Consider the following 24,934-nt stretch of genomic DNA (forward strand, 5'->3'; position numbering starts at 1 on the left):
ATGTATGTATGTATGTGTGTGTGTGTGTGGTGTGTGTGTGTGTGTGTGTGTGTGTGTGTGTGTGTGCGTGTGCGCGCATGTAGGTGTGTATGTAATGACAGTAAATGTGAGCTCTATGTCATTGGTATCACATATATGACTGCACTTCTACATACTGTAGATGACAGTATCATGTACGTAGATGAAGGTATGTAAGTGGACGATACTATCTAGATGAATGAGTGAGTATGGTTTTACGCCGCCTTTAGCAATATTCCAGAATATCACGGCGGGGGACACCAGAAATGGGGTTCACACATTGTACCCATGTTGGGAATCGAACCCGGGTCTTCGGCGTGACGAGCGAACGCTTTAACCACTAGGCTACCCGACCGCCCTCTACGTAGATGATAGTATTTTCTACGCAGATGGTAGTATCTTCTAGGTAGATGATAGCATGCCACAAACATCACATCACTTCCAATAAATGTCTTTCACTATGTTGACGATTGTACGATAAAGCCTATACCAACTATCCCTAACTTAACAGTTTTGTACGTTTGTCATCATACACAGTATTTCTCGAATTGTACATGTGAAACACAAGCTCAACTGACAAAGATCATTTCTAGTCAATTGGCGTCTTGGAGGTTATTACAATTTATCATATAATGGGTAGGTTTCTCGGCAGGATAAACCCAACGGATAAAAACGATATCCGTTGGGGTCATATGCGGATAGAGATGCAAATATCAAAGGTCAAGTAGGACTACTTTCACTGTTTATAAACAAAGAATTAACCATCGGGAATCTGGATAAACAACAGGGATAATTGCTATCATTATCAAAAGAACATTCTAATATACTGAAAATCAGTGTCTAACTGTGACGTGGCTAAGGCATTTTATAAGTTTTGACAACTTTGGAGATATCTATAAATTTCGAAACAATTTTGCGAGGGCACAAGGCCTAGCCGGATCAGTAGCCATATCTGTGCTTGTAGACCTCTGCGGTATGAAACCTTCTCAACAAATCAAAACAGTTGGATTTGGCCGTTTTGTTTCGTTTTGTCGCTGTGTGTACATCTGAGTACACTTATTAGCGTTATTACAGGACAGACCGACTGTCAACAACGTCTGACCGTGGCCGCGCCGTCTCATAGACTAGGGTTAGAGTAGCTACCCTTTGACAAAGGGCAGTTACTCTAGCGGACAGACTGATGGATTGCCGCGAAAGGCAATTAAAAACAATTGTTGTTTTGCGTATATGTTGCTTCGCCACTGTATAAGAAACAGATTTCAGTTGGAACTATATTGGCTACTGTCACTGTCCGACTGACACATCACTTACACTGTGACGTAATAAATATTAATGCGCGCATTCCAGGAAACTCGCAATGTTTCGGTAATGTTTGTGAGAGAGGGAAAGCGATTTTAAAGCACAGAATTAAAGAATGACATTATATGATAAAGAGGTTATCACGCTTGTGTGTTTGGGGATGGTAAATATCCTGTATTAGGAATAAACACTATGTATTTAGCTCGCCAAGGCTCGCTAAATACAATGTTTATTCCTAATGCAGGATATTTACCATCCCCAAACACACTCGCGTAATAACCTCTATTTACGTAAGAATTTATTACATTTTACCGCAAGTAGAGATTATTACAATTTACGTCAATTTTTATTACAATTTGCGTATTACAATTTACGTCAAATATTATAACAATTTACGTTGTTATTACAATTTACGTCAAAGTTATCACAATTTGCTGCAAGTATTACAATTTACCTTTTTATTACAATTTACGTCGTAACATGGTCGAATAGCTGTTGATAGACTAACAGTATCTGGAGACTAGACGCCAAGCTGTCCGTATTCACGAAGTTTATTTAGTTCAATATCGGACACAGGATCAGTTTGTTGGGGTAAGTTTCCTCTTTCTTGAATTCTAATTATTTATGTTTTTATTTCAAAACCTCTGCGAGTTCAGCAAAGTGCATCGATTTCGCGAGCAGATATTGTTGGTAATCATGTCGCCCAAGTAACGCTCTATGCTACCTTTGATCTCCTTCATAGCAGACAGTTCGAATACTGAACCGTCTGTGTATTTGGTATAAGTGTTCGAGCCACACAAGCTAAGAAATGTACGTTTTTGTTATTGAAAATGGCAAGAAACAATGATTTACCACTTCACTGCGTATTTAAAACATTCGATTTAATGATTGTACCCATTATGTTATATGGCTCTGAATTTTGGGGACATGTTAAAATAGATATACTTGAAAATATGCATACCAAGTTTTTAAAATTAGCCTCTGGTCTCAGAATGTCCACACCGAATTATTTCTTATATGGTGAATTTGGAAGATTTCCTATCCGCATCCATGTTTCTAAAAGAAATATTAGTTATTGGTATAAACTCAACACGCCCCTGTCTCACTTCAAGTTATCCTCGGTACTGTACAATTTCATGTCTTTAGATAGTGTGTTAAAATCATTCTTATTCTTGGCTTAAGTTTGTTGAAAATACCCTTAACTCATGTGGGCTAAGTAATGTTTATATGTTCCCAGGTAATTTTAACAGAACATGGCTGCTTAATAAAGTAGAAACTACACTAAAAGATCACTTTTACCAAGTGTGGAGGAATGCAATAGAAGTAAGTCCCAAGGGACAATATTATAAACACATTAAGACCATACCATCACTTGATGCCTTTATCCTATTGCCCAAATATATTTACTACCCAATATTAAAATTTAGAACATCCAATCATTGTTTACCTATTGAGACAGGGCGTTGGTATAATACTCCAAGGGAATTTAGAACTTGTAAATTGTGTGACTCTCCGACAATTGCAGACGAGTTTCATTATATATTTCGTTGTCCTGCTTCTGATGAAAATAAAAAAAGATTTATTTCAACAAAACTAACCAAATTTTCAAATATGGCATCTTATAGGCGGTTGTTTACATCATCAGATTTCACTGTTTTAAGAAACTTAGCAAAGTTTATAAATGTTATCTTCTCTGTAATATCAAAACTTAGATAATAGACATGCTTATTATATCTACCACTGTTTACCTACAATATTTTGTTTCAGTCCGCCGCCATTTTGACTGCTTGTATATAATGATTGACATGCAAAATGTACTCTAATACCACCATGCGTGGTTCTCCGGAGAATAAAGTGAAGTTGCAGTTGAAGTTGAAGTCAATTTCCCTCATGGTGCCTGGACGTCAGTCAGCCTGCATACCGCACAGTGCCGCACTGTGCTGACGTCGCGGTTACAAAAACGTATGAAAAACAACTGTCACAACGTTCTTATTTCTTCACACAACGTTACAAAATTCTGCGAAATGATAGATCCTTTTATTGTCTTTCGGAATGTCTAAAAGTTGTTGCAAAATGAGTTTGTTTACATTCTGATGCCAATGTTGAAAGCGTGAGTAGTCTTAATTTTCGTGTTTTTCTAAGTTCATGTCACCTTGTCAAGTTTAGTCCTTTCATTTTCAGTTGCAGTTACGATTCTTATCGATGTCACCGTCGTTTATAAAAGGCAAACCTGTCTGTGCTAAGTCCAGTTTTCTTACACTTCACCATGGATGCGGAAGGTTATACTTTCTCCACTACTCGGAACATTCGGACCAGCAAAATACACCCCTATATCTACTGACCACGTTCTTCACAGAGAAAGTCCAGCATAACATAGCTTTCTCAGAATGGAGCCCACATGACCACGGACAGTTGCAATGTGTAACCCATGTCCAGGCACCTTGGTCGTCTAGGTATAAGCTACAATTGTAGAAGGACATGTTTACATTCAGTAAAAGTCACAGTGACTATAGACACTATTTGGAGTGAAAGTAGCGCCAAGTTTAAACCATAATATTGAAAAAATGATTCTGTTTGGAAAAAAATCTGCTTCGTCTAAGTGATGCATCTTAACTGGACATAAATCATTTAAAAAAGCCACAGCCCATACAAGTAGGAAGTGGCGCGTCACAACTGAAGCTGAAACATTAGAGAGCAATTAATATGAAGTGGTGCTCACAACTGGAGCTGAAACATTTGAGTACAACTCATTATATGAAGGGGTACGTCAGAACTGGAGCTGAAACATTAGAGACAAACTCATTATATGAAGAGGTGTTCACAACTGGACCTGAAATATTAGAGACCAAGTAATATGAAGTGGTGCTCACAACTGGAGCTGAAACATTTGAGACCAACTAATTATATCAAGTGGTACGTCACAACTGGAGCTGAAACATTAGAGACCATCTTATCATATGAAGGGGCACGTCACAACTGGAGCTGAAACATTAGAGACAAACTAATTATATGAAGTGGTACGTCACAACTGGAGCTGAAACATTTGAGACAAACTCTTAATATGAAGTAGCACGTCGCAACTGGAGCTGAAACATTAGAGACTAACTCTTAATATGAAGTGGTACGTCAGAAATGGAGCTGAAACATTAGAGACCAACTCTTAATATGAAGTGGCGCATCACAACTGGGGCAAATACGTTAGACCAACTCAATATATGAAGTGATTAATCACAACTGGACCTGAAACATTAGAGACCAACTCATTATATGAAGTGATGCATCACAAGTGGTGCTGAAATATCTATCAGTATATGTGCTCTAGAGATCAGACTTCCAGACGACCTCAGCTGACACTACAACTGCCTTTCTACGGTAACTGGGGTATCATTGGGTGTGGACAGCACCCGCAACTCATTCTTACACTTCACCATGGATGCGGAAGGTTATACTTTCTCCACTACTCGGAACATTCGGACCAGCAAAATACACCCCTATATCTACTGACCACATTCTTCACAGAGAAAGTCCAGCATAACATAGCTTTCTCAGAATGGAGCCCACATGACCACGGACAGTTGCAATGTGTAACCCATGTCCAGGCACCTTGGTCGTCTAGGTATAACCTACAATTGTAGAAGGACATGTTTACATTCAGTAAAAGTTACAGTGACTATAGACACTATTTGGAGTGAAAGTAGCGCCAAGTTTAAACCATAATATTGAAAAAATGATTCTGTTTGGAAAAAAATCTGCTTCGTCTAAGTGATGCATCTTAACTGGACATAAATCATTAAAAAAAGCCACAGCCCATACAAGTAGGAAGTGGCGTGTCACAACTGGAGCTGAAACATTAGAGAGCAATTAATATGAAGTGGTGCTCACAACTGGAGCTGGAACATTTGAGTACAACACATTATATGAAGGGGTACGTCACAACTGGACCTGAAACATTAGACACCAAGTAATATGAAGTGGTGCTCACAACTGGAGCGGAAACATTTGAGACCAACTAATTATATGAAGTGGTACGTCACAACTGGAGCTGAAACATTAGAGACCATCTTATCATATGAAGTGGCACGTCACAACTGGAGCTGAAACATTAGAGACCAACTCTTAATATGAAGTGGCGCATCACAACTGGGGCAAATACGTTAGACCAACTCATTATATGAAGTGATGCATCACAACTGGACCTGAAACATTAGAGACCAACTCATTATATGAAGTGATGCATCACAAGTGGTGCTGAAATATCTATCAATATATGTGCTCTAGAGATCTGACTTCCAGACGACCTCAGCTGACACTACAACTGCCTTTCTACGGTAACTGGGGTATCATTGGGTGTGGACAGCACCCGCAACTCATTCTTACACTTCACCATGGATGCGGAAGGTTATACTTTCTCCACTACTCGGAACATTCGGACCAGCAAAATACACCCCTATATCTACTGACCACGTTCTTCACAGAGAAAGTCCAGCATAACATGGCTTTCTCAGAATGGAGCCCACATGACCACGGACAGTTGCAATGTGTAACCCATGTCCAGGCACCTTGGTCGTCTAGGTGTAAGCTACAATTGTAGAAGGACATGTTTACATTCAGTAAAAGTCACAGTGACTATAGACACTATTTGGAGTGAAAGTAGCGCCAAGTTTAAACCATAATATTGAAAAAATGATTCTGTTTGGAAAAAAATCTGCTTCGTCTAAGTGATGCATCTTAACTGGACATAAATCATTTAAAAAAGCCACAGCCCATACAAGTAGGAAGTGGCGCGTCACAACTGAAGCTGAAACATTAGAGAGCAATTAATATGAAGTGGTGCTCACAACTGGAGCTGAAACATTTGAGTACAACTCATTATATGAAGGGGTACGTCAGAACTGGAGCTGAAACATTAGAGACAAACTCATTATATGAAGAGGTGTTCACAACTGGACCTGAAATATTAGAGACCAAGTAATATGAAGTGGTGCTCACAACTGGAGCTGAAACATTTGAGACCAACTAATTATATCAAGTGGTACGTCACAACTGGAGCTGAAACATTTGAGACAAACTCTTAATATGAAGTAGCACGTCGCAACTGGAGCTGAAACATTAGAGACCATCTTATCATATGAAGGGGCACGTCACAACTGGAGCTGAAACATTAGAGACAAACTAATTATATGAAGTGGTACGTCACAACTGGAGCTGAAACATTTGAGACAAACTCTTAATATGAAGTAGCACGTCGCAACTGGAGCTGAAACATTAGAGACTAACTCTTAATATGAAGTGGTACGTCAGAAATAGAGCTGAAACATTAGAGACCAACTCTTAATATGAAGTGATGCATCACAACTGGGGCAAATACGTTAGACCAACTCAATATATGAAGTGATGCATCACAACTGGACCTGAAACATTAGAGACCAACTCATTATATGAAGTGATGCATCACAAGTGGTGCTGAAATATCTATCAGTATATGTGCTCTAGAGATCAGACTTCCAGACGACCTCAGCTGACACTACAACTGCCTTTCTACGGTAACTGGGGTATCATTGGGTGTGGACAGCACCCGCAACTCATTCTTACACTTCACCATGTATGCGGAAGGTTATACTTTCTCCACTACTCGGAACATTCGGACCAGCAAAATACACCCCTATATCTACTGACCACATTCTTCACAGAGAAAGTCCAGCATAACATAGCTTTCTCAGAATGGAGCCCACATGACCACAGACAGTTGCAATGTGTAACCCATGTCCAGGCACCTTGGTCGTCTAGGTATAACCTACAATTGTAGAAGGACATGTTTACATTCAGTAAAAGTTACAGTGACTATAGACTCTATTTGGAGTGAAAGTAGCGCCAAGTTTAAACCATAATATTGAAAAAATGATTCTGTTTGGAAAAAAAATCTTCTTCGTCTAAGTGATGCATCTTAACTGGACATAAATCATTAAAAAAAGCCACAGCCCATACAAGTAGGAAGTGGCGCGTCACAACTGGAGCTGAAACATTAGAGAGCAATTAATATGAAGTGGTGCTCACAACTGGAGCTGGAACATTTGAGTACAACACATTATATGAAGGGGTACGTCACAACTGGACCTGAAACATTAGACACCAAGTAATATGAAGTGGTGCTCACAACTGGAGCGGAAACATTTGAGACCAACTAATTATATGAAGTGGTACGTCACAACTGGAGCTGAAACATTAGAGACCATCTTATCATATGAAGTGGCACGTCACAACTGGAGCTGAAACATTAGAGACCAACTCTTAATATGAAGTGGCGCATCACAACTGGGGCAAATACGTTAGACCAACTCATTATATGAAGTGATGCATCACAACTGGACCTGAAACATTAGAGACCAACTCATTATATGAAGTGATGCATCACAAGTGGTGCTGAAATATCTATCAATATATGTGCTCTAGAGATCTGACTTCCAGACGACCTCAGCTGACACTACAACTGCCTTTCTACGGTAACTGGGGTATCATTGGGTGTGGACAGCACCCGCAACTCATTCTTACACTTCACCATGGATGCGGAAGGTTATACTTTCTCCACTACTCGGAACATTCGGACCAGCAAAATACACCCCTATATCTACTGACCACGTTCTTCACAGAGAAAGTCCAGCATAACATGGCTTTCTCAGAATGGAGCCCACATGACCACGGACAGTTGCAATGTGTAACCCATGTCCAGGCACCTTGGTCGTCTAGGTATAAGCTACAATTGTAGAAGGACATGTTTACATTCAGTAAAAGTCACAGTGACTATAGACACTATTTGGAGTGAAAGTAGCGCCAAGTTTAAACCATAATATTGAAAAAAGTATTCTGTCTGGGAAACTGATCTGCTTCGTCTAAGTGATGCGTCTTAACTGGACATAAATCATAAAAAACAGCTCATACAAGTAGGAAGTGGCGCGTCACAACTGGAGCTGAAATATTAGAGAGCAACTAGTATGAAGTGGTGCTCACAACTGGATCTGAAACATATGAGAACAACTCATTATAGGAAGTAATGCGTCACAACTGGCGCTACAATACTAGAGAACAACTAATTATATGAAGTCTTGCGTCACAACTGCAGCTGAAACATTTTAGACCAACTCATTATATGAAGTGGCACGTCACAATTGTAGCTGAAACATTAGAGACCAACTAATATAAACTGGAGCATCACAAATGGAGCTGAAACATTGGAGACCAACTTATCATATGAAGTGGCACGTCACAAATGGAGCTGAAAGATATGAGACCAACTCATTATATGAAGTGGCACGTCACAACTGGAGCTGAAACATTAGAGACCAACTCATTATATGACGTGTTTGTTTGTTGTTTAATGCCGCACTCAGCATTACTCCAGCTATATGGCGGCGGTCTGTAAATAATCGTGCCTGGACCAGGCAATCCAGTGATTGACATCATGAGCGTTGATCCACGCAATTGGGATCGATGACATTCATCAACCAAGTCAGCGAGCCTGACCACCCGATCCCGTTAGTCGCCTCTTACAAGCATAGTCACCTTTTACGGCAAGCTTTTGATTCCTGAAGACCTGTTATACCACCGGATCTTCACTGGTTCTTAAATGATGACATCAATACCTTTTTTGCATTTGGGTTAAACGCTTATGGATACGATGTGCTGTAAAGTTCGATTTCGATTTGTTTTTCCTTTCATTGAAACTGTGATAATGGCGCTATGATTGGTTTGCTGAAATAGTATTTACCGTGAGTCATGGTACATGCTGTGATTGTACAAGATAACTGATAATCAATTATGTATGTATATACACATTATAAAATACACATTATAAATCTCCTCAGAAAATGGAATATATTATCATAGGACGACTGCTCGTATGTCCATTATGCTGCCATGGATATAAGATCCAAATAATACTAAATTTTCAAATTATTGATGATAATCTATTGCAAGTCTTCAACTCATATTTGATATGTCGGCAGTGAGTAAGCGGTTTATTTATTTTTTCGTTCAATGACGTTACAATCGCATCTGTGATTTTGTCGTCTGGACAGGTGCGCATGATTTGACCTCGCGTGTTGTGACGTGGATGACGTCATGTCAAACAGCTGATCTAATGTTGTGGTCGTATAATGGATACATGTGGTTTCAGTTTCCAAATAATTATATATTCTTTTTGACAGACCTAGAAAGTAGACTAGTACATCACGAATGGGAAGATTACCACGGCGACCGACAAGTGAATGAGACCGTTTATCACTGAGCTAACACTGTTAGAATATTTGTGGCCTTTTCTAATTTTGGTATGTTGACGAATGTGCTTTTCATATCTGTTTAAAAGTTTGATATTCCAAGAAAATAATGTGCATTTAGTTGAGTAAGGGAATGGAATGTTTTACAGCGAGAAAGCTGTCAAAATGGACCCAATATTAAACAACCTTCTTAATTTTATATTAGAATCTCGCATGGTTTATAACATAAACAGTAAATATAATTAGATCTACACGCAATATATAGGTAAATTCATAATCGATTTCTGAATGACAAAATGATTTCAGTGTAGGCTAACTGTAAATTCGTTTTGATGATTTAAATAGTTTTCATTTTATTTTTTTCACTGTGCATTATATAAATTATCAAATACTTCGTGACATACGTCTTTAGTAATAATCACTTTGTTTTGCATCCTTAGCAAGAAAATGAATTTGTAAAAGAGAAAGTCTTTTCTGAGAGCAAAATGAATGCCTTCTTGTGGTTCTTTTTTCACAATTTTAAATTGTGTATGTTCCCTCCAAGCTGTAGTTTAGCTAGACCAAAAGAAAAATGGAAAGACATAATAACTGAAAACCATTGATATTAAAGATTAGGCAGCCAAGTTCGAAATACATGCTGAGACGAGGATGTACGTTTTCTAGTGGTCATTGTGAAACAAATTTGTTCAGAGTTTTGAGCACATGAACTGTATATACACTGAACACAACTCCAATCGAAGTAATTCATATTTTCGTAATTTTCTCTTTCACATGTCTAGATATTACTTATAACTGTACCGCGAAAACAATAATATTGCCTTCTTTCACCTGTGCAAGTTATCGTTTCCTTGTATTAAATATAGCCTACTCTATGCTTCTTGGGCTTTCAAATTCAAGTATTAAAATTGTCCAATTACATCTCGTTTCAAGCATATTGTAAGGTAGATTTAAACCATTAACAACACATCATATCCACGACCACTTCCGTCAATTTTGTTTTGATGTACAAAACACTGACAATTTCATCGGGATTGTATATGGGTACTGACCAGTTATCGCCAGCTCCCCGTTATAGCGCACACGTGATCGCATCTCATTTTACTTTTGCTCTTTTTCATTAGAAGAGCGAAATATTTATCCGAAAATGATGAATAAAATGGACACTTGTGAGAAAATGATTCGAAACAAATACCATAATCACCTTGCTGAAATACAACTTTAGAAAAGACGCGTGGGCTGTGTCACGTGAGTATTTCATGCGAAAATTTAAATCAAACAACACCATGATGCGTTTTCAGCTGTTAAGACGATGGCGATAACTGGTGCAGTAAGTCGACGGTAAAGTACTTTTTCCACTGTTTTGATTCCCTATCGTAGCCTTACAACAGAAATCAACTGAATTTTATTCTACGGACAGAAATGAGCGCATTTGCTCATAGTTTCAGAAAAATAACAGTTATTGGTACAGTCAACTTTGTACACGGAATATGTCAGAAACAACATGAAAAAAATAACTGGTCGGTGACCAGTAAACATTAACCACGGAAAATTCTCAATGTATGTGTACTGGGACATAAATGTCATATGTCTATCATCGTCAGGATATGTACTTTCCAATGATATGAATTATTGGACAGTTAGATGTCAAACAAGAGCGTTTACTTGACTTCACTTGCCACATTCGGGTGCTTCCATATTACGATTAATGTAGAAAAGTAGGAAGCATACAATACCGGCACTTTTATCGATTGCTAGGCAGTGCATAAAGTCCAGTAGAAATATTGAAACACCTAGACATTATTAATAACAGACAAATTTTATGTTAAAATGAATCATATACATATTTTGTCACACCATACCAAACCTAACCAAAATCAAACTCTGGCAAATATATTTTAACCATTTTATTTATCAGGATAAATATGGTAGAAAACGGGGGAAATGATTTCTTTAGTGAGGCTTTAGTCAGGATGTCTTTAAATACATAATGGGGATTATTTGCCATATCTAGTAAACAAATACATGGTGAAAGAAATTGGAATTGGGATGAATTGTTAAGGAACTTAACAATTAACAAGGTGATGTGTGGCAAGGCCATACTTGAGTTGTCTCCCTTTAAACATTCTTATAAGAACTTTGTAGCACTTTTGGGGTTGATACAATGTATATGTGTTTGAAACAGCGACGTCATCACCAGTGCGTTGTTGGTTTGTTGTTTATCGCCGACTCAGCAATATTCCAGCTATATGACGGCGGTCTGTAAATAATCGAGGAATTGAATTACTCATTATTTGAAGTAGGTTGCTTACCGGTTGATTGAACCGATGGTAAGCTTGATACAAGTGAGTCTGTATTAAAATATTACTGTTGCATCTACCCCTACTCCTAGCGACAAGATACCCGTACTGATATATAGAAACAAAAACAAAGACGATAACAAACGGAAGAATTTGTTTGACAACAAAGCCACGTGTTATCGTTGTGGTTGTTGCGTATCATAAAGTGAAGGGTGTTCAATTGTTACATTATTATTATGTTTAATTAATATTATGATTGTAACTTAGTGTGACTCTGTAAAGTTGAATGCGGGTGTGTGTATGAATGGATGAAAGTGAACACATGATGTACACAGGATACTTTGATATGTTTGGAATTAGAATTAAGATTATAAGTTAAGGTAGATTTATCGGTCGGGCCAATAACACCATTTAGCTAAATATTGCTGAATTGCGTTATGAAGTGGCGCGTCACAGCTGGAGCTAAAACATTAAAAGTACAAAGTCACAGTGACTATATCGAAACTATATGGAGTTAAAGTAGCGACGAGATTAAGCATTATAGTGAAACATTCGAAACTAACTCATGAAGTGGTCCATCACAATCGGAGCTGAAACATTAGAGACCAAATCATTATATTATGATAATTTTAGAGCTACGATCGTTTCGCAAAAAATCTAGCTCATTATTATAGAAGTAATGCGTCTTAGCTGGAGCTAAAAAAGATACACTTATCTTAAAAAGGAATGGGGCTGATACTGATACTGACAAATTAAAAGACCAATTCATTTCAATAACCATAAAATTGAAAACGATAATGTCTGTATCTGCATCGTCTAAGAGATCTATAGATGGATCTCAACTTGAGCTACACCGAAACGTCGCACAAATTGTAATAAAGAAGTTGTTCATCCATAGAAATTGTCTTACTTCATCACACCAACTTCTAAATGCCTCTTAAAGAAGTTGAGCTAAAACAAAAAAGTACAACTCATTTTATTAGGAAGTGGCGTGTCTTAAATGGAACTAATACTTTAAAAGACTAACTAAATCATGCGAGATGAACTGATCATGATAGGGTTTCACGCATCTGAGCTGGAGCCAAAACATCCAAAGACTATAGGGCTGCAACGATACAGAAAGGTCGCGATACGATACTCATCTCGATATTCTGGTCACGATACGATACGTATCTCGATACGCAATGATAAAAAAACAAGACTTAAAGCATGTTTAGTTTGAACCTTGCATGATTTTGGAACAGTCAAAATTATTTTATAATATCAAGACAACTGAAGTTGTTCAGCTTCAAAGTGGAACTTTCTCTAACTTTCCTTCAAAACAATTCAAAGTTCAAACACCAGAAAATAATTAATGTACTCCACCAGTGATACAACTTCAAAGAATTTTTATGCAATGGTCGAAGAAATTGTATCTGAAATTATTGTTTTAGCAGGAATAATATATTCCAATATCGTGTTACCTTAGTTGCAGCTTTTAATATATATATATATTTAAAATTATAAGAACCACAAGTGTAGCATTTTGGTACTGGTGATTGCTGTTGCAGGATATTTTTATGTATGGAACAAATTGACTAGTCACCCTAGGGACTTCCCCTGCTACATGTATTTCGACTGCGAAAACGTTATGTTGACATATATTAGCCAAATTGCCACAAATATGACTTTTAACGAGTCAAAGTATGGCATTTTTAATATATGTATCCATTATTTAGCAACTAAAGTTCGTTTCAATGCGTCAAAAGCGGTAATCACACACGATTTCACATGAGTTATTACAATAATAAACGAAATTTTGAATAAACTTAATAGAATATATTACAAACACAAGACCAGATATACAATGAACACGTTTTAATAACAAGATAGTATAATAATAGTATTGACTGGTATTTTCGGTGTTATGTGCTTGCGGTGATCAGCTGATAATGTTTTATGAGATGGGGAATAAACATCTGTCGGTGTAAAACCTGAGCTTATTAAAAATGTAAGAACGTTTTTGGGAGCCATGCGTTAGCGCGCTATCACCAAATTAGCGGTTTATTAAAAGGCACAATAGCGAGGAAACGCTGTACCTGAGATTTGCGTTCCGTATCGTGGCGTATCGATAAATGGGCCCACGTTTATCGTATATCGTATCGTGGGTCAAGTATCGCGATGCATCGGAATATCGGTGTATCGTTTCACCCTTACCAAAGACGCACTCATTATGATTCATTCACATCATTTCATGGTATAATCGGGAGTAGCAAGTACTATCATCGACGGCGACAGCAACATCCCGGCATCAACATCAGCACGTCACAACACACGTCCGACTCGCCAACAGCTTTCAACCTCCACAACTTAAGTCTCCATCTAAAGCCTCCGACCCTACCCCAATCCAACAAAGTCCTGTCCCACATTCAATAGAAATATCTGCTAAAAGCAGAGTCGATTGTACGACATCCGACTATGTCATGAGCATGTGTTTATGAATCACTCGAGAATAGTGATGAGACCAGGTGTTCGCGTAAAGGTGAGCGTATCCTGCACCACCGGTGGCACCCGTCACAAATACATGTAGAGGCAAGTTAATTGTTCACCTGAAACAACACGGGAACATACCCCATGCAGCCACCATACCCGCCGCCATTGCTGGCGCCAGTCGAGCCCCAACGTTCATTCAGTTTGGACCAGACTTTGAAGGTTCATATACCTTCACACAAAGTGAAAGTCCATTCTTTAGTAATCCCTAAAGGTAGCCCTGGGGGTAAGAACTGGAACCTCCCTCAACACATGACTTATATTATCTGACCTATTATCTATCCCCGCCAACTCTAAAACTCTTAAACTTAGCAAGAGGATCAAAACAATAATATGAATTCTACCATGAATTTGGAATTTACTCGATTCTGATTGGTCAGTCATAGGCTATTAAATCACAATAAACCCCCTCTGATTGAAACAGCTGGTTTGACGGCCGCATCACCGCGGAAGCTAATATTCATAGAATAGTACTATTTTCAGTCATTGTCGGTAGGCATATTTAAATAATTATATCTACAATTACAGGTTACAAAATGCACAGATGTGGTTACCTCAATATTCAAAGGATGTGTGGCAATACATTTTGTGCTGAAAACACGGTGCTGCGCGTTCGGTTCTAAATTCAATTTAGCGGCGTTAAATCTCCAGGTAACCTAGCTCTACATTGAAAACACAGTATGTTTATCTCCTAAATAGCATCTATTTTTAAAAATTCAAATTTCAAAATATATATTCCAAATTGTAATAAATCCCTTCACACTAAAAGTATTACTAAATGGCACATTTTATTCTAACTCGACACATTTAGACAAAATAAGTACTAGAATTCACAGAGCCATTGCAGATGTAAACTATGCAACTAAACACCACAGTGATAAATGAACAAACCGCAAAACAACCGATGACCTTGACAACTGATCTTTATATCACGATCAGTAACAAACTTCTGTTCGAGTCTATACATCAAAATATAAAAACAATCTAGCTTTGCTCCTCAGGCCATTTAATGCATCGACAGAATTCTCGGCAATTTCAAATTTCATTATAATATACAGTAAATATTTTAGATTATTCTTTGACAAAACAAAATTCCAAACAAACCTATTGCCTTATATATTTAATCTAAATTCGTTTTAAAAAAATCTTGGTATGCATGTAGATGTCGGTCAATCTGAAGATTTGTTGATAAAACTTCCGAAGGAAAACGTGACATCTAACCTCACCCCTCCCTATTTTGACACTGGTACTAAGTTTATGGGTGCTTACAGGACCAAACAACTACCCTCGTCGGTGTAAGACTGCTGAATCGATGGAGCTAAGCTCGTTTTTATTGCAATTGATACTAAGTTTTATTGATATTAAACCGACAGTTTACAGGTTTCACAAAAAAAACAGCATGTATTGATGTTACTACACCTTTCATAGCAGAGCTGGACTAGATAGAGCTACAATGAATGGTTAAAACGGTCATTTCGCAACCAATATTCTGTATGTACATGTTGTTGGCCAATGAGGAGGCGTTGGACAAAATTCTCCTTGTGAAAGTTTATTGAAAAAAATAATTCGGTGTGTGTCTTGTACCCAAATTGGTTAAAATGCGTGAAACCCATCCTTGGTCTTCCCGTGGTAAGGCGGGTGAAATATAATTATAATTATGTAATTGGTTAAGTGGAAAACACCAACGACATAGGTGTAAGAACATAAACAGAATTTAGAATCAATGTTATATGTACATGCTGTATTCTTACATTAAATAATATACTTCATTCATTGACAATTGTCGACTTTTACGGCAAGCACACACACACACACACACGGGCCTGTTTTGTATCGAATATAGCATCACATCATCTGCGAATCGTTACAGCCACAGCGATTATTCGTTTATATAATTATATGTTCACCAACAGATTGTTAAATTACATATTGCTGCACTTACCATGTCGTTTTGTTCAACGTCCTCTCCAAAATGAAAACATACGGCAGGGCAGGAATTCAAGCTGATAAATGTTTCTTCGTGAAAAGTCTTCATAATGCATATGACAGACCAAAGTTTTAAACGCAGCGTTCAAAGTAGCGCGTAAATAATATAAACATGAGAATTTCGATTTTAAATGAATTCTAAACAGCTTGTTGAAATTAATTTAACATGCGCCGGGGCATTTGATTAAGTAAGCGTCGTCTGCTTCGATCTGGATTACGCGCAGGAAAAACTCGTGCACCGGAAGTGTTTCCCGATTGGCTAAACTCGTAACCATGACATCACGTGACTATTCTAGTGAACACCTGCATGAAATACACAACACTTTTAACCTGATTTGACATTTGTTTATATAAATAATCTTAACCGACAAAGCCATTGGCGGTGGGGTTTGTCTAGCGAGGTTAAAAACCTTGACCCGTCACACCAATTCACCACATGGGAACACCAAGTAGAGCCGATTTTGACGCCTCTCTCCGTAAGATGTCTGGGATTTTGTTCCTAATTTCGCAAATGATTTTGTGATAATAAATGGTAATTTTTAGCGGTATTCATAATAATAGAGAGGAGATGCAATACAGTGGATGGTCGACCATGACTTGCCAAGCGCCTTAACAATTTAATGTATTTTAATCAAAATGCTGATTATGAAAAAAATATTATCAAAGAATTATGAACAATATGTATAAAGTACCACACAAGGAGAGTACACCGATTTTGTTTTTTATGTAATGGAACATTATTGAAAGAACTGTTGTTAAATTTGATTATGTTTATTTAACCATAGCCTTGTGGTGGTTAAAGCGTTTGGTCGTCACGCCGAACGTCCGGGTTCGATTCCCCACATGGGTACAGCCCATGAATTGCCGTAAGGGGCGACTGAAGGGATCTGGTGGTCAGGCTCGCTGACTTGGTCGGTGCATGTCATCGAACCCAATTGAGTGGATCGATGCTCATGATGTCAATCACTGGAATGTCTGGTCTAGACTCGATTATTTACAGACCACCGTCATATAGCTGGAATATTGCTGAGTGCGGCGTTAAACAACCAAACAACCAACCAATTGTGTGGATCGATGCTCATGATATTAATCACTGGATTGTCTGGTCCAAACTCGATAATTTACAGACCGCCGTCATATAGCTGGAATATTGCTGAGTGTGGCGTTAAACAACCAAACAACCAACCAATTGTGAGGATCGATGCTCATGATATTAATCACTGGATTGTCTGGTCCAGTTTCGATTACAGACAGACCGCCGCATATAGCTGGAAACCAGGTTAGAATAGGTCTTCAGCAACCCATGCTTGTCGTAAGAGGTGACTTACGGATAGGGTGGTCAGGCTCGCTGACTTGGCTGATGCATGTCATCGTATCACAAGTGCGTAGGACCCGGGAGGATCCGGGATAGAATAGGTCTTCAGCGAACCATGCTTGCCTTAAAAGATGACTATGCTTGTCGTAAGAGGCGACTAACGGAATCGGGTGGTCAGGCTCGCTGACATGGTTGATGCCTGTCATCGATCCCAATTGCGTGGTTCGATGCTTTTGATACCAATCACTGGATTGTCTGTCCCAGACTCGATTATTTACAGATCGCCATCATATAGCTGAAATATTGCTGAGTGCGGCGTAAAACCAACCAACCAACCCCATCGAGTAGATCGATGTTCATGATGTCAATCACTGGATTGTCGGGTCCAAACTCGATAATTTACAGACCGCCGTCATAGAGCTGGAATATGAGTGCGGCCTTAAACATCAAACAATCATTATCACATACAGGGGCATGGGTCATCTAAGGCGCCGCAATTAGCTGTGCAGAGTTCCTTAGGCATGCCAGGAACCTACGACCGTTGGTTCGAATCCCGGTTCGCACCGATTATGTCTCGAGGTTTCTCAACGCCCTGCTCGTGGGTTTTACCAAAGATGGTAAATGAATGAGACCTGCATCACTCTGGGTTTTCATCCCCCACTAAGCTGAAACGCCGTGATGTAACCATAATACTGTTCAAACGGCGTTAAAACCAACTCCCTCACTGAACTGACATATTCAAAGTTGTCAGTCAGTCGACCTGATTATTGCTGAGTACAGCGTTAAACAACAAACAAACACACAAGTCCACATGGGCATAATGTGTGAAGCCAATTTCTGCTCTCGGGCGCCGTGATATTGCTGGAATATTGCTAAAAGCGGCGTATATCTCACTCAGAAGATATGGAAAAAAGGGGAAACAAGCTGGAGTTACGGAAAGGAGCTAGGATTTTATAATGATATATGCAAATATACAGTGACATGCACAAAGCTCTGTAGCTAACCTGTTTTTTTCTGGAATATTTTCGAAATAATAAAACTATTATAAACAATATTACCTCGAAAATGCAAACCTATTAACCTATTAAGTTTCATTACTACAAAACAACATGCATATTCCAGAGAAACCCACACTGGAATAATAAGCTAAAACTCTGAGGTCATGATGATGCAAGTAATAAAAAATCTTAATTACATGATAGTAAATAATGTCATGTTCTATATGGTTTACATGGCAACGATGTTTAGAATCGGATTAGAATTCTGGTATCCAAATTTGCAGCTACACTAGGGTTTTGCGCCCTGTACGCTTAACAATTATGAATGGACGCAAACAATATCCATTGGACACACAAGGATATGGATGCTGGGATGATTAAATTGAACAATAAGTTTCATTTGTGTGATATTCCTGTATCAATGTTCGGACATTCCATGTCAGATTGCTTTACTCAGTCATTAAATTTCGTTTTAAACAAGAAAATCTCTTGCCGAAAGAAGCAAAAGGCTTCACACATAATGTGTATATTCTGTTGCTGTTGGTACAGTGGTCACTAAGCCGGTACCCGAATATATTCCCTGGACCCCAAAAATCCATTGCCGAGTCCCCAGGACTCGCAATTACACAGGCTTCGGTAAATTCGTGTGATACCATTGCTGGGATGATCGATCAAAGTCACTGTCTTCATGTAGTAAACGTTCATCACGTAAGAGTATTGCTTCATATGTATGTCCGTTCCCGTGTATTTTTCGGGTAAACAATTAACTTTGCCTTTGCGTGTGTTTGTTACGGGTGCTACCGGTGGGGCAGGATTCTATCACCTTTCACGAACACCTGGTATCATTACTATTTGATAGTGATTCATGAACACATGATTATGATATAGTCGGAATCGTACATTTGCTTTTAGCAGAGAATTCTTATGAATATGGAAAGGGTTTTGTCGCTTTTATCTATTATAGATACGTAAAGGCTAAAAGACGTTTACAGATAGATTGTTAGTTGATGTTGGCCTTCTGCTGAGACTTTAGTGACTGGTGACTGATTGTTTGTCGTTTAACGCCACACTCAGCAATATTCAAGCTCTATGACGGCGGCCTGTACATAACCGAATCTGGACCAGACTATCCAGTGATCGATGTTGTGATCACGCCGTCGGAGTACGATGACACGCAATGAACCAAGTATTCGAGTCTTACCACCCGATCCACTATGTCGACTGTACGACCACCGCAGGTAACTGGGGACCTATTCTAACCCGGAAACCAACGGGGCGTTGAGAGTGGTAGGGTGAAAGGGGACGAAACAGCTTCAGGTGTATGACGGTTATGTGGTGGCAATGCCACATGCACAAATGATTGGTTGTTTTGGTGTACAGATATGTATATGTTTGAATACTGTTGACGTCATTTATATGTTTTTTGCCTCATAAGAGGTATTTGCAAAGAGTTTACACACACGCAACATCTGTGCATGGTGATTATTTTTACGTAAGAGTGTATAAATAACAGGGTGTGTTTGGTGACTGATGGGTGGGTGGATATAAGAATATATTAAGGTCTTCGGATTCAACAGTACACCAAGGAAGGCAGGTCGACAAAAGCCTCCTTATTGGTCCTCAACAAGATCCAACAACGACGGGGGTCACGGGTGACCTAGGCGTCTTAGGGGCCGCGACCCGTGAAGATCCGGGGTAGAATAGGTCTTCAGCAACCCATGCTTGCCGTAAAAGGCGACTCTGCTTGTTACGAGAGGCGACTAACGGGATCGGGTGGTCAGACTCGCTAACTTGTTTGACGCATGTCATCGTATCACAATCGCGTGGATCCATGCGCATGATGTCAATCACTGGATTGTCTGGTCCAGACTCGATTTTTTTTACAGAAACCGTCATATAGCTGGAATATTGCTGAGTGCGGCGTTATACTACAGGCAACAACCTTTCAGCAAGGCAATTGAGAGCTGAAAGGCGACACATTAATCAATTTGGTTTACGAATCCGCAGACCGTAAAGATAAAAAAGTGGGAATAAATTCGAAAAACGCTGTTTTACATTTCGCCGAATTAAAACTTAAGTGATGATGAAAAATATACCGTCCTTTCAATGCGTTATCTTCGGGGCATGAAACCAATTTAGCGTTTTGAACAGAAGCAGCATCTACCGTTAAGAATTGTCACGAAATAGTTATACAAGAAATATAACGTCCTACACGTTCAATCTACAATATGGGGTGACCATAGTCGTATACCGCCAAGGTCACTAAGACCGCCACCGTGGTCTAGTGGCCGAGCGTCCGCCCGGAGAGCGGAAGGTCCGGGGTTCGATCCCCGGCCACGTCATACCAAAATACGTCAAAGATTGTACTTGCAAGTTACCCTGTCTGGCGCTTGGCATTAAGGGGCTAAAACAAGGACTGTGTCTGAGTTGGGTATTCCCAGTGGGCTAGCATTAGTCCGGACTTGTACAAGCACACACACACACACACAGACACACACACACAGACACACACACACAGACACACACACACACACACACACACACACACACACACACACACACCGCCCTGCTGAGTAAGCCCCTCTGCCAAAACACTACATGTGTTGATAGCTGTTGATAGCTGTGGCCCAATTTCTAAATTCCACTTGTTTACGGCGAGCTCATTCTGGGATGAGAACACATTGCTGGGTTGTTATCTAGTGTATGCATGTGTCCTATATCTGCACCACAACAAACATAGTTTTTAATTTTATTTGTAAAATTTAGCAATATCTACAACTGGACAATTTTATACTGACGTGAGCCCGTGATACAGTCATGTTTCAATTTTTAGTAAATGTGTTACACAGCTAACCCATATCGCAGTATTTCAGCAGTTGGCCCAGAGATACACAGGTGTGAACGTTTACGCCTTGACGCATGCCCGAGGAACGGATAGAGTGTTGACAGCCCAATTATCGTAATCAGGGATTCGAACCCAAGACCACCCCATACCGTTTGTTGTTGTTTGTTGTTTAACGCCACACTCAGCAATAGTTCAGCTATATATGACGTCAGTCTGTGAATAATTGAGTCTGGATTATCCTGTGATTGACGTCATGAGCATAGATCCACGCAATTGGGATACGATGAGCTGCATCAACCAAGTCAGCGGTCCTGACCACCCGTTCCCTTTAGTCACCTCTTACGACAAGCATTGTCGACTTTTACGGCAAGCATTGGTTGCTGAAGACCTATTCTACTCCTGATCTTCACCGGTTCCACCCCATACCGACAGCTAAGGATCGCACAGTATTCTTTGTATCCCTCTATATGGCCCGGTACTTACGACCACAACAAACAGTATTCTTTGTATCCCACTCTATGGCCGGGTACTTACGACCATAACAAACAGTGTTTTTTGTATCCCACTCTATGGCCCAGTACTTACGACCACAACAAACAGTATTCTTTGTATCCCACTCTATGGCCGGGTACTTACGACCATAACAAACAGTATTCTTTGTATCCCACTCTATGGCCCAGTACTTACGACCATAACAAACAGTATTATTTGTATCCCACTCTATGGCCCGGTACTTACGACCATAACAAACAGTATTATTTGTATCCCACTCTATGGCCCGGTACTTACGACCATAACAGTATTATTTGTATCCCACTATATGGCCCGGTACTTACGACCATAACAAACAGTATTCTTTGTATCCGGCGATATGGCCCCGCACTTACGACCATAACAAACAGTATTCTTTGTATCCCTCTATATGGCCCGGTACTTACGACCATAACAAACAGTGTTCTTTGTATCCCTCTATATGGCCCGGTACTTACGACCATAACAAACAGTATTATTTGTATCCCACTCTATGGCCCAGCACTTACGACCATAACAAACAGTATTCTTTGTATCCCTCTATATGGCCCGGTACTTACGACCATAACAAACAGTATTATTTGTATCCCACTCTATGGCCCAGTACTTACGACCATAACAAACAGTGTTCTTTGTATCCCTCTATATGGCCCGGTACTTACGACCATAACAAACAGTATTCTTTGTATCCCTCTATATGGCCCTGTACTTACGACCATAACAAACAGTATTATTTGTATCCCTCTATATGGCCCGGTACTTACGACCATAACAAACAGTGTTCTTTGTAACCCTCTATATGGCCCAGTACTTACGACCATAACAAACAGTATTATTTGTATCCCACTCTATGGCCCGGTACTTACGACCATAACAAACAGTGTTCTTTGTATCCCTCTATATGGCCCGGTACTTACGACCATAACAAACAGTATTCTTTGTATCCCTCTATATGGCCCTGTACTTACGACCATAACAAACAGTATTCTTTGTATCCCTCTATATGGCCCGGTACTTACGACCATAACAAACAGTATTCTTTGTATCCGGCGATATGGCCCGGTACTTACGACCATAACAAACAGTATTCTTTGTATCCCTCTCTATGGCCCGGTACTTACGACCATAACAAACAGTGTTCTTTGTATCCGGCGATATGGCCCGGTACTTACGACCATAACAAACAGTGTTCTTTGTATCCCTCTATATGGCCCAGTACTTACGACCATAACAAACAGTATTATTTGTATCCCACTCTATGGCCCGGTACTTACGACCATAACAAACAGTATTCTTTGTATCCCACTATATGACCCGGTACTTACAACCATAACAAACAGTATTATTTGTATCCCACTCTATGGTCCGGTACTTATGACCATAACAAACAGTATTATTTGTATCCCACTCTATGGCCCGGTACTTACGACCATAACAAACAGTAGTATTTGTATCCCACTCTATGGCCCGGTACTTAAAAATTACGACCACCATAGCAAACAGTATTATTTGTATCCCACTATATGGCCTGGTACTTCCGACCATAACAAACAGTATGATTTGTATCCCACTCTATGGCCCGGTACTTACGTCCATAACAAACAGTATTATTTGTATCCCACTCTATGGCCCGGTACTTACGACCATAACAAACAGTATTCTTTGTATCCCTCTATATCGACCAGTAGAGTTTGCTGGGGGGGGGGGGGGGTTGCAAAACGTACTACATTTGGTTTTCAAAAGGGGGGACATCCCCACCCACCCATCTGGATCCGCCTATGGCTAGCACTAGAGGACCGGCGTTACTCTGCAGTAGTATAAATTAGGGATCGGACCACCGCTCTTTCGCTCTCCAGGCAGACCTTCTATCCCATTGCCACGGAGGTGGTTTATAGAAGTCAATCAGTTGGCCCAACTCTGCGTGGTTTGTTTTGCTGTACTGGACATAACGGAAGCTGTGGGTGCGCCACGCACTGGGGACATATGGGCTATCTCTTATAAGATTAGTTAACCGTATTTGTGTGGCACTGGGAAACGAGATTTTGGCCAAAAGTAAGTCAAAAAGTGCATAATTTCATAATTTGCCTAAAATATAATGATAACAAAAGAAAATTTGGAGAAGGTTAGATAAGTTGTATATAATCTGTCCTCGGGGGTAGAGAGAGAGAGAGAGAGAGAGAGAGAGAGAGAGAGAGAGAGAGAGAGAGAGAGAGAGAGAGAGAGAGAGAGAGAGAGGGGGGGGGGGAGGAGTGGGGGTGGGGGTAAAATTGTCGTATATTAGTTATAAATATATATATAAAACCACAATCCTGCATGGGTGCCGTTGTACAAAACAACTGCCGTATATCGCTTCATACAACGACACCCAGACCTTATTTTTTTTAGAATATATGATCGTATGGTCGTATGGTCCTATTAAGTACATTATGTTGATTAATTTAAAATAAAAGTTGTAATGTGACAACACATATTCTACAAAGAATTTACTTGTTTAAAATATATTTAAGTCAAATATTTAAATATTCTATAGATAGTGTGATAGAAAACTCAGGTCAATCTACTTTTTGAGAAAACATATACTACACTTGGTCTATTGTATATCGACGGATGGATATATTTATTATATTTTCTACGACGATCGTTTTCGATCAAAAGCACAAACAGGAATCAGTGTGATCCTCGACCGATCTCTCCTGAATTAAGCGTCCGGGTTTGACAGTTTTTGGAAGCAACTTGTTTTATTCAGTTGGCAGTTGGTTGGTTGGTTTGAGAAAGTAACACGAGTAGGTTCCCATTGAATCGACTTGTATCGACGCGCATGCGTACATGTCCAACAAATAGGAAGT

The 24,934-nt window shown here is 39.5% G+C and overlaps 1 protein-coding gene across 1 annotated transcript in view; it reads right to left on the minus strand.

The window, feature by feature from the left end:
* LOC139442916 (transmembrane protein 160-like) overlaps nucleotides 1-16,384 on the minus strand; it is a 36,355-nt gene extending 19,971 nt beyond the window's left edge. The window contains exon 1 of the mRNA XM_071223837.1: nucleotides 16,356-16,384. The gene's annotated coding sequence lies outside the window, so the exon portion shown is untranslated. The remainder of the gene's footprint in view (nucleotides 1-16,355) is intronic.
* Nucleotides 16,385-24,934: the final 8,550 nt, after the last annotated feature.

Source organism: Haliotis cracherodii, unplaced genomic scaffold, assembly GCF_022045235.1.
Source record: "Haliotis cracherodii isolate W230 unplaced genomic scaffold, xgHalCrac1.p SCAF_5, whole genome shotgun sequence".
NCBI classification, from domain to species: domain Eukaryota; kingdom Metazoa; phylum Mollusca; class Gastropoda; order Lepetellida; family Haliotidae; genus Haliotis; species Haliotis cracherodii.